The sequence below is a fragment of the Grammomys surdaster genome, unplaced genomic scaffold, assembly GCF_004785775.1.
Source record: "Grammomys surdaster isolate TR1022 unplaced genomic scaffold, NIH_TR_1.0 238, whole genome shotgun sequence".
NCBI classification, from domain to species: domain Eukaryota; kingdom Metazoa; phylum Chordata; class Mammalia; order Rodentia; family Muridae; genus Grammomys; species Grammomys surdaster.
This window is the reverse complement of record NW_021604683.1, coordinates 4022903-4040485: the sequence shown is the minus strand read 5'-3', so window position 1 is coordinate 4040485 and position 17583 is coordinate 4022903. Positions and strand designations below refer to the sequence as shown.

At 40.8% G+C, this 17583-nt stretch overlaps 1 protein-coding gene across 4 annotated transcripts in view; it reads right to left on the bottom strand.

The window, feature by feature from the left end:
• Dnajc5 (DnaJ heat shock protein family (Hsp40) member C5) overlaps positions 1-15736 on the bottom strand; it is a 34166-nt gene extending 18430 nt beyond the window's left edge. For 3 of the 4 annotated variants that reach the window (XR_003712265.1, XR_003712266.1, XM_028774058.1), the window contains exon 1: positions 15615-15736. The gene's annotated coding sequence lies outside the window, so the exon portion shown is untranslated. Of the gene's footprint in view, positions 1-15022; positions 15076-15614 lie in introns of all 4 variants that reach the window. The other variant, XM_028774059.1, reaches the window with a different exon arrangement.
• Between the last annotated feature and the right edge of the window lie 1847 nt (positions 15737-17583).

Below are 17583 nucleotides of genomic sequence, written 5' to 3'. Positions count from 1 at the left end.
AACTAACTTATAAAAGACTTACCTGCTCAAACAGAAAGCAGAAAATTATCTTTAACTGATTCTGCATACCACATATCCCATGCATATGTTAATGCAGAAATGTTTATAACCTGTTAAAGCCTGTGACACCAATGAAGTTAAAATGGCTCTGACAAGAATAACCCTAAAGAATGCTGAGATATATTTATTCCAACATCCTGCTTCATCCAACCTCAGACTACCTCAGTAGCTGTTTCATCAGAACTTGCTTTCAGCACAGCTATTAAGATGCTTAGTCTAGGAGGTCTAGTCTTACAAACTGTTCCAATAAATACTTCATTTATTTTCCCACCACACAGAAACTAGACAACACATGTTACAGCTAGTTTTCTTAAGACTGACCAATATCTGAATTTTCCTTGGGCTCCCAAAAGAAAACAAGAGCAGGAAGCAATTTTAGGAGAATGAAGCCCCTATTCCCAAAAGGTGGGATGGGTGGCTTTTGGTTGTTCTTTGGATGTGGATGTTTGGGTTTGTAGTCATTTAAAGGATATTGGTTAAACTGTTAATGGTCTTGAGGAGAAAACTAAGTTAAGAGCACTGACTGCTTTTACAGAGGTTCTGAGTTCAATTTTCAGCAACCACATGGTGGCTCACAACCATCTGTAATGGGGATCCAATGCCCTCTTCTGAAGCCCTCTCGTGTATCTGAAGTCAATGACAGCATACTCATATACATAAAATAAATAAATCTTAAAAAGCTATTACAAACTTTTTAAGATAATTAAGAAATAAAAGTTAATTAGTCAGTCAATCAAACTCATGGTCATATTAGATACTAGTTTAGTTAATTATAGAAACAAGCTTCATTTAGCTTCCTATAGATGTTTTCAAAGTTACACAGATAGTAGATAGCTACTATTTACCAATTACAAATGGACTGGACATTGTCACTATAATTCTTACTTGATAGCTTTTGTAACTGTTCTTATTGAATATAGTTTATTATGTTAGAGAAAGAGCCTTTTATTGACCAAAAGGGAGAGATACAGAAAGAATCTCTTGTGTATTCTGTGGAAGAAAATACCTGTCAATAAAAAGCTGATGGCCAATTAGCTTAGCAGGATTAGAAGGTGGAACATCCAGCAGAGAGAGAGATATGATTCTTGAAAACAATCAAGGGCAGGAGATTTTGCCCTCTACTTGGAAGAGACGGACACACGAAACTGAAGAGAGGTAACTAGCTATGTGGAGGACAGAATACAATAAATGGGCTATATATGTTACATGCTAGTCAGGGAACAAGCCAAAACTTATGGTCTAGGCATTTATTCATAAATATTTAAGTCTCAGAGTTGGTACTCTGGGAACAAAGAGGAGGGGTAGAAAAGCTCGTGGCTATAAGGGGGTGCAAAACAACTATGAGGCAAACCCTATGAATCATATCCCAAAGTTTTAGGTTACCAGCCTTTAAGGACTAAAATCTAAAGAGCAATAATCAACAGTGAAGTCTTTGGCAAGTATGGAGAAAGCCTTTAATGGTTGGGAGAATTCAGTTACAAGTTTGGTGGTGTTTACCTGAAATCCCAATACTTGAAAGGCTTGACTATTGAGAGCTGGAGCCCAGCCTGGACTACACAATAAAATCTTGTATCAAAAGAACACAAATGCCGGGCAGTGGTGACGCACGCCTTTAATCCCAGCACTTGGGAGGCAGAGGCATGCAGATTTCTGAGTTCGAGGCCAGCCTGGTCTACAGAATGAGTTCCAGGACAGCCAGGACTACACAAAGAAACCCTGTCTCGAAAAACCAAACAAAAACAAAAACAAAAAAAACCACACAAAACAAAACAACTCTCATTGCTTCACTGATACACTTCTAGCTTCCCCTTGCTTACTTCAAGCTATTCCAGGATCAGGGTTAGACATGTGTAGCCCTGAAAGCCACTGACCAGCCATGTTTAAAAGGGTAAGTGCACAGAGAAAAGATACAGATCACAATGTTAAAGCATCCTGTTGTGGACAGTCTGGAGAGAGAGAAATTCAGAATCCCCTGACTTTAAAAGGGTTTTTGTGTATACATGGACAAAACAGGTTCTTATACTATTCTGTGAGCAGGCACAGGAGCTTGTAACTTGAAAGATGCTAGCTGAATCTAGCAAGAGAGATGGCTCAACACCTAACTGCTCTGGCTGAGGACTCAGTTTGGTTCCTTTGCACAGAATCATAACTGTGATAAAAGGCTTTTAGTGACCTAGGAAGGAAGGATTATCATAAAAAGGATAGCGAGCAGAGTCAAGGATGAAAATGCTACTTTTTTTTTTTTGTTGTGACAAAAATGCCTAACAAGAGCCATTTATGGAAGGAGATTTTGATTCACAGTTTAAAAGTACAGTCCATCATTCTTTTGGAAATCATGGTAGCAGGAGCAAGAACAGCTAGTCACTTTGCATTCACAGTCAGAAAGTAGAGAACAAAAAAGGCTAGTACCTGGTGTTCTGTTCAGCTTGCCTTCTTTCTTTTACTAAGTCTGGGACCCTAGCTCATTAAATGGTGCTGGCTTACTCTTAGGGTGGTCTTCCCACCTTAATTAACCCAACCTAAAAACTACTCCTTTACATGTATGCCCAGAGATCCGTCTCCTAAATGACTCTTGAACCTATCCAGCTGATAATCAATATTAACTCTCACATAGAGGAAGAGCGCACATACGTGTTGATAGGCTATGACAAGGTGATTTCACATACAAATGCAAAGGAAAGGAGCAACCAACTAGAGGAAGTGTGATGGTAATGCAGGCATAGAGGATAAGCTGCAAACTCTACTGTGAGAATGTTACAGTGGGGAGACAGGCAGGTTAGTATTCTCTGCCTTATGCATATTTGGCCCACAGTAGAAGAAAAGCTCTGCTGAAAATTAATTACTAAAAATGAAATACAGTGATGTTTGTTATTCCTAATTTTCTGGGGTATCTTTAACTAAAATCTATGCTCTAGTATCTGAAAGTCAGCTGCTAATTAGAGTGTGAGGCAGCCAGTAACTTAGAATATAGTAAAACCAGCACCTTTCTGCTTGGTCACAAAACAACCTATCTGACTACATGACTACATTCCCTAAGGGAATGGGATCTGGACTATATAAAAGAAGTGAATGGAGCACAAGTATGCGTTAATTCATGTTCTCTACTCCTGACTGTGCACATGACTAACTGCTTCAAGTTCCTTTCACCATGATTTCTGAAAAATGTGGACTACAACCTTGAATTGTGAGCTAAATAAGCCCCTTCTCCCTTAAGTTGCTCTTGTTAGGGTATTTTACCACAGCAACAGGAAACAAAACTAAGATATACAACATTCAAATCTTTAACTACAAATAACATACACTTATAAACATACTCATGACTGTTAGTGTGGTAGTATACACTGTAATCTCAGCACCTGAAGGGATGCTAAGGCTGAGTAGAATCCCAAGATCAACGCCAACCTCAGCTAGTTAGCAAAACTCTGTCTCAAAATACAAGACAACTGTCTTAGTTAGGGTTTTACGGCTGTGAACAGACACCAGGAACAAGGCAACTCTTATAAGGACAGCTGGGCCAAGAATATTCAAACCATGACAACAACGTAACAAACCAAAAATTCTATTAGAACGTGTAGACTACTACACCTATTTAAAAATTCTGGGACAAATGTTCAGAGCAGTGCAAATGCTGCCTTTCTTTATCTTACTCATTTTGGGATGTTGGAAACTCCACATTAAAATACAAAAGGAAAGTTAAGACACACTTTTGGTAATGAAAAGCAAAAGGGTACAAAAATTCATAAAATACCATAGATGGAATACATTCTGAGATCAAACTTGGCATAATTTCTGCCCTTATACCGTAACCTGGGGCTGCTTTTAAGAGAAATTCATGTTGGATATATAGCTACCCATTATAGTCCACCTGAGGATTATCTTCAAAGAAGCAAATGAACATGCCTGACTCCCTGCAACTATTGTCAGAAACCAAGTGATCACATCAGATCCAGCACATAACCTAGAATCAGGTATAACAACAAAAACCATGATAAACTGAAAAGATGTGCCAAATTTCAAAGGGGAATTACAACATGCCATATTCCAAACAGACATGCTGTAATTGAGATTTAACCAATTGAGCTGTTTCTGTGTAACCTCTTGACAGAGTTGCCAGGTGGGGAGTTCTCTGAACCTTTACTGATTCAGAGTACTGCCCATTCATAATCATTTCTTTGATCAAAATCTAATTCAATCTAAGTTTGTCTATGGTTTTATTTCAATAGTTTAGTGTTAGGAGTGGGGTCTAAAGTAGGTGTCCCAAGAGGACAGTCCTCAAATCCCTAGTCCCAGAGCCAAGTGAAGGTACTGACCAAAAGTACTATGCCCATGGCTCTAAAAGCATATAAGATCATGGGTGAGTTTCCTCTCTAAATGGAGCAACACAAGTTTGTCTTTTAAGCTTGTTTACTTAAGCAATTTTTTTTTTTATTGAACTGCATCCAAGATTAAATAGTACATAGTTAGAGGCCTCAAATATATGCCTTTTCAAAAGGGATTTCTGCATTGGTGAGTTTGAGAATCAATACATATAATCTTAATACTTAGGAGGCTGAGGCAGGATGATCAAGAGTTCTAGGCCAACCTTGGTTATGTAGTCAGATTCCTATTGAACCTTCCCCTTCCTCCCAATACAAAGACTGAGTCTCTAGGTTTTCTAGCAATGGAAATCTAAAGTTGAGGGAGGCTAAGGGAAACCTGCACAAACAAGTTCTCAGGCATTGGAAAACAAGATTTTTGCCTCCAGTTTTACTGCTCAGAGACTAAACATATCTAGAACAACTGACAAACTACTACAGGAAAACAAGTGCTTCCAGCGGTTGGGAGTCAAAGATTTGTCAAATGATAGACTGATGATACATCCGTCATTCATAACGGCTGACTTCCTTGTGTTCACTGGACACTATGTTCCTTAAAAGGTCAAAGGGTAAGATTTCAACTAGATCATTAAAGAAATGGTGAGATAAGTTCCACATTCAGATAAAAAAGGAAAAGGAAGGTTAAGGCACACCTTTCACTGCCTTTGGTAATGAAAAGCAAGAGGGTACAAGAATATATTGTTTAAAGAAAAAGCAACTTTTGAGCTAGAGAGATGATGGCTCAGCAGTTAAGAACATTTATTGTCCTTCCAAAAGACCTAGGTTTGATTCCCAGCACCACAGAGCAACTAGCTCATAAGCTCTGATGTCTACAGCTCTACGGGACCTGATGCCCTCTTCTGGCCTCTGAAGGCACCAAACACACACCCTTCCTTACACATAAAATAAAATTTACTTAAAGAAAAAGTAATTTTGTCTCCAAATACAATGACTAGTTGTTTTAATTTGAAAAGGGAAAATGATTATAAAATAACAACAATAACAATAGCCTATGAATGACAAAGTTGCAGGAGATTTACAGGAGATAAATTTTTAAAGAGCTGATGTACACTATGCTAAGATTAGAAGAAAACAGTTTGAGTTTTCTATAAAATTCAGTGAGCTGAGAAGCATGCATTGCTCTTGCAGAGAACCATGGTTCAGTTTCTTGCATCCATATGGTGGGTTACAACCACTAGTAACTCAAGTTCAAGGGGATCAAACACATACACGCATTCAGGCAAAAACACTGATACACACAAAATTCAATCTAAAATGATTTTACAATGAGGCAATTTTTAAAATTTACTTCTGGAGTCTTTAATGATTTCAATTGGTTGTTAAATGAGTAAGGACTATTATTCACAGTGACTTGTGATTTGCTTTAAATGTTCTTAACTCTAGGTTTTTGTTTTTTGGGTGTTTTGATGAACTTCTCAAAAATGTTTCTATCTAGGCCTTGCTATATAGTCCAAGCTGGTCTCAAACACTCAAATCTTCCACCTTAGCCTCTTGAATGGTGGAGTTGGAGGCATGTGTCACATATCCAGCTTCAAAAGTCAAAATTTTAAATTAAGCCTTTTTATTGCGCTCTAACTTTGAAATTCCCCAGGTAGATCCTTAGAACATTTCAAAAAGATACTTAAATGTATTCTGCCATGCTTCCTGCCATGCTGATAATGGACTAACTCTGAAACTGTAAGCTAGCCCCAATTAAATGTTTTCCTTTTAAGAGTTGTCTTAGTCATGGTGTCTTTTTACAGCAACAGAAACCTAACTAAGACACACTGGTAAGTAATCCCAGCCATGGAAGTAACAAGCAATACTGAGAAACCAAGGCCAGTGTGGAGTATAACAGACCCTGTCTCAAAAAGTGATATTAAACTTCTCTTTACAACAAAGACCATTAGAGAAAATCAATTGGAAACAAAACAAAATAAAAAAAAACCAAAAACCCAACAAACTCACAACTGGTCAAAATGCAAAGAAGAATTAACTAATGATGGGGTTTCTAACCCAGCTGATACACCTACATCCCACTCATGCGCCTCAGACACAAGCATCATCCTAGGAAAGGGAGTGGAAAGATCGTAAGAACCACAAGATGAGAAATCTGTTGTGTGAGTTTATCTCCTAGAAATGACAAGGAACCACCTTCTTCACCCATGATACCTCAACAATGAGGCTGCCTTAACAACACTAAGAGGAAGGAGGAGATCTCATGGGGGCCCCATTCCCAGATCAAAACAAAAACAAACTATAAGACAACCAAGGAATGCTGAGACAGGGAGAAATAATCTTCCCCAAGGATGAGCCTCGTAACTGGTTATCTAATTTAATACTAAGTGGTCAGCCCTGGAATCTTATATGTGCAAGTAACACTAAACAGACTATGCAGGTTGTATTTATGTTTTGTATGTGTGTGTTACAATAACAAAGAGAAAGAAGCCATAAATTCAAGAGGGAGTAAGACACAGGTGTGGGAAAGACTGGAGGAAATAAAAGAGAAAAAATATGTAGTTACATTTTAATTAAAGTAATAAAATTACAGCCCAGTCTATATCTACATAATGAGATTCAGGACAACTCAGACTACATATATACATCTCAAACAAAACAAAACAAATTAAACTGAGTGTCTTCTCTGTGTTAAATCATATGAGAAGCACTGTCAAAGTAACACTGAAATTCGGGGGGTGGTAGTACAGACCTTTAATCCCAGCACTCAAGAGGCAGAGACTGTTCTCTGTAAGCTCTGGGCCTTCCTGGTCTACACAGCAAGTTGTACAAAGAGAATCTCTATCTCAAAACCAAAAACAACAACAACAACAAAAAAAAAAAAAAAAAAAAAGAAAGAAAGAAAAACATATTAAAACTTACGTGAGACTTATATTATTGTGCAATGTTTCAGATATATAAGGAATTAACAAAAATATAGCAGTGCTGGTATAGCATTATCATTTCATAATTCCAGCTATCTGAAAATGTTATTTACTATAGAAATAATCAATTTTCCTGTCTACTGTATCACTAGTGTAATGTGCCCTCAGATGTTTAATTGTGTAATTTTAATTAAGCCTTGATATCTACAGGTGGTTGTTTATCATAGTACTTTCTTGAACTATAACAGGTATTTCATTTATAATGTCATTTATGGAAAAGATAGCATATTTTTTACTTTGAAAACTCATGGGGAGTTGACTGCAAGTTGTGCAGGGAGTTCCATGGGTGTAGCTTTCATGAGTTATCACTCATAGTAGGGTAGGCTTTCCAGTGACATAGCTGCCTTTGAGTATCCATGATCCTTATGTTTTTTGAGGAAGAGGATCAGTTTGAAGAGTCTGAGAATGAGAGTGGCTCTTTTCACCAGAGAGGTTGCTGTCATGATGGGATGCTGAAAATGTGATTACTATCTTGCTACCAGTTTGAAAGCAAAGTCAACACATCAAGCAAGAAGATCAAGAGAAAGAGAAACAGACCCTAATATAGCACATTTAGAGGCAGCTTTACCTTTGCACTTGTGATTTACATAATAAACGTCCTCTACTGTGTAACTAATATTTTTCAGTCAGGTTCACTATCCAGTGCTTCAGTCTCCTAAATTCTTAGGTTATAGGAGTGTGTTGCTGCTCAGACTGGCTGTATAACTGAATAATCTAATTTAGAGGTTTGAGAAAGGAGAAAAGGGTTTTCCTATTTGTAGACAAAAAATACTCATTTAGGGTGAATTAAAAAAAAAAAAAAGCAGCCGGGCGGTGGTGGCGCACGCCTTTAATCCCAGCACTTGGGAGGCAGAGGCAGGTGGATTTCTGAGTTCGAGGCCAGCCTGGTCTACAGAGTGAGTTCCAGGACAGCCAGGGCTACACAGAGAAACCCTGTCTCGAAAAACCAAAAAAAAAAAAAAAGCACTTGGGAGGCAGAGGCAGGTGGATTTCTGAGTTCGAAGCTAGCCTGGTCTACAGAGTGAGTTCCAGGACAGCCAGGGCTGCACAGAGAAACCCTGTCTCGAAAAACCAAAACCAAAACCAAAACCAAACCAAACCAAACCAAAAAACCCCAAAAAACAAAAAACAAAAAAAAAACCACGAAAGCATACCAATGGACAGGACAAGTTTCTAGAACTTATCCAGATATCCCTACTGGAAGTGGAGGCAGGAGGAAGAGTTCAAAGTCTTCCTCAGGCTACAAGTTTAAAATCAGACTGGGAAACACAAGGGCCTGTCTTAAAAAAAACAAAGAAAAAAAGCACAGAAAAGGAAGAAAAGTTACTGATGAGTAAGTGCTTTATTTTTATTTTATGTGCACTGGTGCTTTGCTTGTGTATATGTAGCAGAAGATATTAGAAAAAGGGTTAGGCTAGCTCTCAGCCTGACCACTGTTCTCACTCTACTGGCGACACCAGCTGGCCAGTGGCTCTGGCCCAGGACCCACAAAACATTGGCATGGCTGCTGCCTCCCCTGGTCAGCTCTGTGGAGTCCATGGCTCTAGGCATGGCCCCTGGGCCAACTCCACCACCCTCACAGTGCCATCCAGGCAATACCAGGTAGAAAGAAGACTCTTAATGCTTAAGGTTAACCAAATAGATTTATATATCAGCAAATACTTAATACACAAAATGCCCACACAATTGGAGTTATCCCAAATATCTAACCTTGATAATAACTACCTTTGATAGCTAGAGACTTGAGGGTAACATCTGTCTCCATCTCGCCTCTCCTCCTGTTCCTTCTCTTTTCTCCCTGCGTTTTTTTCTTCCTCCCAAGTCCTAGCTCCCCCTCCCTCTTCCCTATCCAATGACAGGGTTCCGATACAAATACATTGGCAGGAAATTCCTGCCACATATTCATGTCAGTGTAAAGATGTCATATACTGACTGGAGTTAAAGACAGTTGTGAGCGGCCATGTGGGTGCTGGGAATTCCAGGTCCTCTGGAAGAGCATTCAGTGCTCTTAACTGTTGAGCCATCTCTCCAGCCTCAGATAATTGCTTTAAAAAATGGGGTTTGGGGTGCCTGGAAAGATGGCTTAGCAGTCTAGAGAAGAGCACTGGCTGCTCTTCCAGAGGACAGTGATTTGATTCCCAGGACCTACATGTTGACTAACAGCTGTATGGAACTCCAGTTCCTGTCAATCCAACATCTCTTTGCTGGCCTCCACTGGTACCAGGCACAAAGCAGTGCATAGATACAACATCCAAAACCAGAAAATAATAGACTAAAATTACTAAAATGCTCTGGCTTCTGAAACTCTTAGCTCTAATAATATAATGAACTATAAGTGATACATTTCCAACACCTGCTAGATAAATTAGACACTTAAAGAGGGATTTTACCCAAATGCAACTTTCAGGACATGTCTTTTGGGTCTACAGAAGCTTTCTCATGCTTGAAGGAAGAGTAAAGCTGTGACAGGAGCTAAAAGGCTTTAAGAAAATCTGTCCCCTTATGAGGTGCACCCAAGCCAAGTCTCAGGGTGCTGCTGGGCTGAATAAAAGACAAAAGAGTTACTTCATTGTAGACAAAACAGCACTGAGCAAATCTAAAGAGGTTACCCTCACATTTGCCCAAATATCAAAAGGAAATAAAATTTGATAATGTATGCTTAAAAAAAATTTACATTCTAACAGACTTTGTCAAAGAAAAATTACAATAAAATGCACTCCTGTTTAACAGAGAAGCTCAATAGGCCTGCTAATACCTTTCTGTATTAAGAGAAAATAAAGACAGGCAACAACACCTTCTTCCTTCACAGAATTCAGGTCACTCCTCCTGTTCCCACCCTCCACCTCACCTTCACTTAGGAGTGTCAGATGAGAAGTCTGCAGTCTCAGACCTTTAGGCCCTTGACTCATAACCTGCCCCTTAAGGTTAACTCAGATCAATAATACCATGAGATATCTGATTGTGTTCTTCACTGGAACATATTCCACTCAATGAAAATGAACAGTCATTAAGGCAGATTTCTCTTAAGATGCCCACACTTCTTTCCCAAGATAGCCTGAATGGGACACACCTGATACCATCACCCAGCAAATCCTCATTCCAATCCTCTGACTCACCAGGATTGTAACCTTATAGCCAATAGGCAAGCATTCCTTAGAACACAAGAAGAACTCTGCATATTTTATCTTGTAAAGCACTACGGGCGTATGTGTGCAAGTTTAATATTTAGCAATTAAACTGACAATAAAATCACCAACAACTCATGATAATGAGTAAGCTTCACTTACACAAATTCAAGGAATACTGACTGAGTATTCATAATACCTCACAAAATCTGAAAATACTAGTTAAGTTCAAAATATCTAGAAATACAGTTCTCTGTCACAAATTAAATGTCACTTGTGAAAAACATACAGTGATTATGGAATGAAATACAAGAACATATACAGATTAGTGAAGAGAAAACTTAACATGGAAGAATTTTCAGTGATCTCTCTCTTACTCTTTTTTGGTTTTGGTTTTGTTCCATTTTGTTGAGACAAAGTTTCTCTGCAAAATAGCTGTGTACTCTCTGGCTGTCCTGGAACCTGCTTTGTCAACCAGACTGGCCTCAAACTCATAAAGATCCATTGCCTCTGCTGGGATTAAAGGCAGCCATAAGATACTTTGTTTCTGTAATTTTGATATAAAATATCAATGTTTGTGAAGCTCAAAATTTAAAGCAATTTTTACTTGTTAAAACAAAAAAAACAAAAAAAACCCAGCCAGGCAGTGGTGGCGCACGCCTTTGATCCCAGCACTTGGGAGGCAGAGACAGGCAGATTTGAGTTCGAGGCCAGCCTGGTCTACAGAGTGAGTTCCAGGACAGCCGGGGCTACACAGAGAAACCCTGTCTCGGGGAAAAAAACAAACAAACAAAAAACAAAAAAACAAAAGGCCTATACTGAGGGCTAGGATAGCTCAGTGAATAAGAATATTTATTCGGCAAGCATGAAGTCATACTTGAATTCCCAGGACCCAGCCCACTTTAAAAAGTCTGACATAGTTTTGTGTACCTGTAACCCCAGCACTGGGAGCAAAGTCAAGTAGATCCTATAAACTTACTAGCCAGACAGCCTGAGGGAGGCTCAATGTAGTAAGATCCACAGAAGACACCCATATTCTCTTGTGGCCTTTGTATACACACAGGAGGGTACATTTATTTATACATGCTAGTCCATGTACCATACCCCCTTGCCTCCACAACACACATCAAATTAAACAAAAACAAAAACCATACCTATAATGGTGGTTTGAATAGTATGGCCCCCATAGACTCATGTGTTTGAATGCTTGGCCCATAGGGAGTGGCACTATAAGGAAGTATGGCCTTGTTGGAGGAAGTGTGTCACTCAGGCTATGAGGTCTCTTCCTATGCTAAGGCTATGCCTAGTGTGACACACAGTCTCTCTTTGCTGCCTGGCCATCAAGATGTAGAACTATCAGCTCCATCTCCAGCACCATGTCTGCATGTATACTACCATGACAATAATAGACTGAACTTCTGAAAGTATAAGCCAGCCCCAACTAAATGCTGTTCTTTATAAGAGTTGCCGTGGTCATGGTGTCTCTTCACAGCAGCAAAACCCTAACTAATACACCTATTAACTATCATGTATTAAGAATAAAGAACACAGCCAGGCAGTGGTGGTGCATGCCTTTAATCCCAGCACTTGGGAGGCAGAGGCAGGTGGATTTCTGAATTCGAGGCCAGCCTGGTCTACAGAGTGTGAGCTTCAGGACAGCCAGGGCTACACAGAGAAACCCTGTCTCAAAAACAAACAAACAAGCAAACAAACAAACAAAAAGAATGAAGAACACAAACTTTTCATTAATAAACAAACTCAAGTTAATGCAAAGTGTCAGGACGAGCAAAATCCACACTAAAGGTTGTTGGGTAATCCAATCCTTAAATCTTCCTGTTTAGTTGCCAGTTATCAGATTAGCTGTTAATCCTTGCCAGGGTTGCTATCAGAGACAACTCTGGCACGGCAGCCCAAGACTAAAAATGTTTTAGGGGTAGTTTTTTACAAAATAAGGCCATCACCATCTTTAGCATCTTTGTCATTTCTACTTAGGAAACTATCAGTAAAATACCTTCTATTTATCATTTCTTTACTTCTGTAACAGGCAGGTATGATGAGAAAATTTCCCCTCACTTTATAGAGTACAGAGAGAGAGACCCAGAGACAGAAGGAGCTGTGATGGTGTGAGCTCCCCTTTCAGGAGGGAGAGCCTAGCAGACTCTGCAGATGTACAGATGAGGGAAGTACAGTAAAACTGTAGGTTTACCTGACAAAAGGCTTTAAATCCGTCAATAGTACACAATAATAAACCTCATTTTAGGAATGCAACTTTTTCCTTTTTCTTTGAGGTGTAGAGCTTATTAAATCCAGGTCTTGGCACATGCTAGACAAAACCGCTCTCCTGTTATCTGCACCTTCAGTCCTGATTATTACATTTTTAAATGCTTAATATACCATACCCGAAAACTTCCAGCAGGCACCACAGGAACACTAGAGGTCCTCATAATGCAGAACTGATCTTAAAATCCTTCATTTCCATACGAATGGCTGCTAACTAGTTCCCTAAGATTTCAGGAGTTTATTTCTTTACTGGAGAAGAATAACTGCATTTGATGATTTGCTCACAGTATCACATACTTCAAATCCCACACCTCATGTTCTGCTCTCAGAAGCAAACTTCTAAAAATCTACCGTATCATAAGCCTCAGCTTCACCACATCTTAGTTACTTATTCCACAAGCACCTGTGAGCACCATGCACCTGGGCCTTAAAGACACAACTCTGACAGATTATGGGATACTGTAAGATATAGGTGGTTAACAAACAGAAGAAATCAGGCTCAGAAGCCTTGGATTCAATTGAAGCTCTAACTCTGATTCATTAAGTTAGATCTTCAGCAAAGGAGGTTGTCAGGGTGAGTCTACAACTATACCCAGAAGCATCGCTCTTTCCAAAGTGCTCTTGGGTAAAAGTGGGTAGAACTGTGCAGCATGCACCCAACACTGAACCACAGATTAACAGAATTGTTCTCGATAATACAGAGAAATCAGACTGGTGAGATGGCTCAGCAGTTAAGAACATTAGCTGATCTTATAGAGGTTCTGGGTTCAATTCCCAGCAATCACCAGGTGGCTAACTGTCATCTATAAAGAGATCAGATGCCCTCTTATGGCATGTAGGTGTACATGCAGTCAGCACACACCTACATTAAAAAACGCATAAATAAATTTAAAAAAAAAAAACACCACAGAGCACTCTAGATATTCTTCTAAACTTAGATGGGAAAGAGGCAATGGCCTTAGACAGAACTATAGAATTGTTCAGTCACAAAGCAGTCTCTCCATATAACTAAAGAATCAGAAGACTTCATATCACCAAAGACAAATTTCTAAGAGCCTTTTTATTGAACCAGTAGCGTATCTTTTTAAAACTTTTAACTCTGAAAAATCACAAAAGTTACAAAGAGCTGACTGATGATAGCACACACCTTTAGACTCAGCACTTGGAAGACAGAAGCAGGTGGATCTCTGAGTTCAAGACCAGCATAGTCTATAGATCCGAGTCCCAGGGCAAGCCAGGGGGAAACCTTGTTTTGAAAAACCAACGCCACTCCCACCCCCACCCCCCACCCCCAAATGTTGTAAAGTGATTTTACAGGGAAGTCTAAAACCTTTCTAATACCCTCTTAACTGACTGCCTTTTCTTTTCAAAATGGGAAGGGGAAAGTTGGTGGCTGTCCTTGAGGATACAGAAGCCTGGTGATTCTTAAGGGCTCAGTACTCACTAATTGGCTTCCTGGTGAAAGGGCAATCGCTCAGCTGCTACTAAACTCGTTTCCATTCATCAGATAATTATTTACTGGGCAAATACTATCTGACTATCCTAAAAAACAAAACCAAGCCTTACTAAAAAACAATGTTAAGTACGTTAACACATTAAATGAGAGTCAAGCCCTGTATGAAAATTAAGCAAGGAGGGGAAACGCTAAGCCGAGAGCTGTAACAGTTGACAGCAGACTAGTTACAGTACATAGTGGAGTAGTAGAAATGAAGGATATCTCACAGAACAGGAGAGAACGAGTGGCCAAGAAAAAAAAAATCAAAGATTGATCACTTAAATTGGTTAAGAGACTAGCAAGGAGGCTGCTGGGGCAAAGAGATTGTGAGGCACGGAGCTTAAAGAATCCAAGGACAGGCACACCGTTTCCAAACCGTCTGCACTGGCTCCACACTTGCTGTCCACCCAGACAGGGCCAGCCTGTATGAAAACACTGATACAGGTAACAGAATCATCATAAAACACATTAGGTTAGAGACTGCGGGAAGCCCTGGCTTTTAATGTCATCCAACAGATCACGCTTTCCTTGAAAGCAAATAAATGAACATAATTATCCTACGATTAGAGTTTTGTCTTTAGGCAACCACGACAATATATGGGTAAATAAAATTCTTTGTGGTATTAAGTAGCGTTTTGATCCTTAAACAGACAAATCACTAGCAATTCAGACACACTGCCTATAAAGGATAAATGATCAGCTGAGCGTTCAACAAACGGCGACCCAATTTCCCCAAAGTCCAATCTGAAAACAAATTAAAGCTACCTTTTGCATTATTTTTCCGAAGATGCACTTAATGAATTCGGAGAAATCATCTCCTAGACACAAGGAAAAACAAGTTTTTAATCCAGCCATATAACACAAGTTGGAGCCTGAACGGATGAGTCCTTTAATTCTCTCCCCCAAAGAGCTCGATACAAAAGCGCCTCTTAAAATGTCGTTGCGAGGCATATAAAGTAGGTTTTTTTTTAATACGTCAAATGCTTTTGAAACTTACAACTATAAGGCAATTTTCTGCATCCCAAAATGTGAACAAGCCTCAGAGCCTTCACTGCCCGCCTCCCTACATCAGTTTCTGCGTTCCGGGAGCCGCGGAGGCGGCCGCGCGTGCGAGCCCGGGTTGGCCCGGAAAGCCTCGTCCCCGCGCCGCCCCGCCGAGCGCAAGGTCGATAAGGGCCTAGCGGTGCCTGGGGCCGGGCTCGCCGCCGCTGCCGAGGGTCGCCGCCATTTCTGGCTGCGGACAGCTTTCACCTCCTCCTGCGGCGCCCTCGCCCCACTTCCCCTCCCCTTCGCCCGGCTCCGGCGGCCTGAACCCCGCGGCCCCACCTAATTTGAGAGCAACTGAGAGTGAGCTCACCTGTCGGCACGCCCGCCGGTCCACGGGTTCCGCGGCTCCGCTTTCCGTACCGGGGCAGTGCTGGGCAGCCGGCCGGCCTACTGCTCGGCCTGAGGATCCCGGGCGGCGACAGCCGTAGCAGCGGCAGAGGACGGCGGAAGCAACACTGGCGGCAGCAAGAACGCGCACGCTCACGCACTGGCACGCGCGCCCCCGGAAAAAGACGTGTGCTCGGGCAGGTCAGAGCCGGCTGCGCAAGCGCCTAGAACCTTACACTGAGGCCCCGCCCATAGTTGGAGCCAGTGCAGTAGGGCCGCACGAAAGCTCCGGGGCTCCGGTAGAGCTTGGTCCGCGAAAGGCAGTGCCCCAATTGACAATCAATGGGAAGGGTTAAAATGGTGGGAGGAGCCTGCAGCTACTAAGCCGGAAGCTACAGCTGCGGAGCAGAGGCAGGGCCTAGGCGTACGGTTCCGCCTCTGGAAAGCAGCGGCACTCCGCTAGTAAAACTGCTCGTCTTGAAGTTAAGTTTGGTCAATGCTTCATATAAGCAAGCCTCAAAGAATTTATTACTACTTATCAAAAAACTAGAGGGAGACCTTCATCTCAAGGTACTGCCTTGGGACTAACATTTTTTGTTCGTCCCTGGAGACCACCCAGAAAAGACTTTCCTGCCTGCCTCCCCAGCCACTGAAAAACCAACCGCCATTAAGCGATCCTCTAGGATAGTCGGCAGTGATATGCGGGGACGGTTAAGGACTTTTCTTCCCACTCTGCCTCAACAATCCTTGTTCCTTCTGTTCATTTACTAAGAAACCTGGTCACCCTTGCTTACTAACCTGTAACAAACAATACTACCATTTTAAGAGCTGTGCTTTTATTCCAGAGCTACCTAACAGTCTTCGTGGCCAGTGTTCCTATAGCTTTACTTTCATTCTTGCCTGCCCACCATTTTTTTCTTTTATAATTTTTTTGGATTATAATTACATCATTTTCCCCTCCCTCCCTCCAACCCTCTCATGTTAACACATACACTTTCAAAGTCATGGCCTCGTCTTTGAGATTATATATATATATATATATTTTTTTTTTTTTTTCCTACATAAATACAACCTGTTCAGTCTGTATGTTAAGTATGTATATGTTTTGAAGGCTGACCATTTGGTATGGGATAACCAATTGCTATGCTCTTCCCTAGGAAAGATTTCTCCAACTCTCAGAATTCCTTAGTTACCTGAATTTCTTAATCTAGGATTGAGGCCTTGTGGGCTTTCTCCCTTACACCATGCTTAGCAGATGTTGTCCTTGTTCAGGTCATAGTTAGGCAGCCATGTTGGTTAGATGTTAACTTCATGGATGTAGCTTCTCTGACATTTCTCGGAGATAAATCTCAGAGCAAACTGCCTGGTCCTCTGGTTGTTGCAGTTTTTCCTCTCCTTCTTCCACAACTCTACATTTTGATCAGTTTCAGGTTTCTGTAATGATCTCCATCTGTTGGAAAGGTTTCCCCGATGAAGAGTGAGAACTACACTTACCTACAGGCATAAGGATAAATATTTAGGTTGTGATTAGGGATTATGCTGGTTTAGTAAAGTGATCCATGACTTCACTAGCCCCAGATAGTTGCCTAGGTTTCCAGGATCAGGCATGATTTTCCTCTTACTAAGCAGGCCTTAAGTCCAATTAAAGAGCTGTTGGTTAACCAACAAGATATATGGGCTACTACTGCTGACCATCTTCTTTTCTTTTTTTTTTTTTTTTTTTTTGGTTTTTCGAGACAGGGTTTCTCTGTGTAGTCCTGGCTGTCCTGGAACTCATTCTGTAGACCAGGCTGGCCTCGAACTCAGAAATCCGCCTGCCTCTGCCTCCCAAGTGCTGGGATTAAAGGCATGCACCGCCCGGCCTAACTGCTGACCATCTTCAAGCCAGTTTTCAAAAGCAAAGCAGATAAGACTTAAGGCCTCCCATAATACACTTAGTAAATCCCAATCGT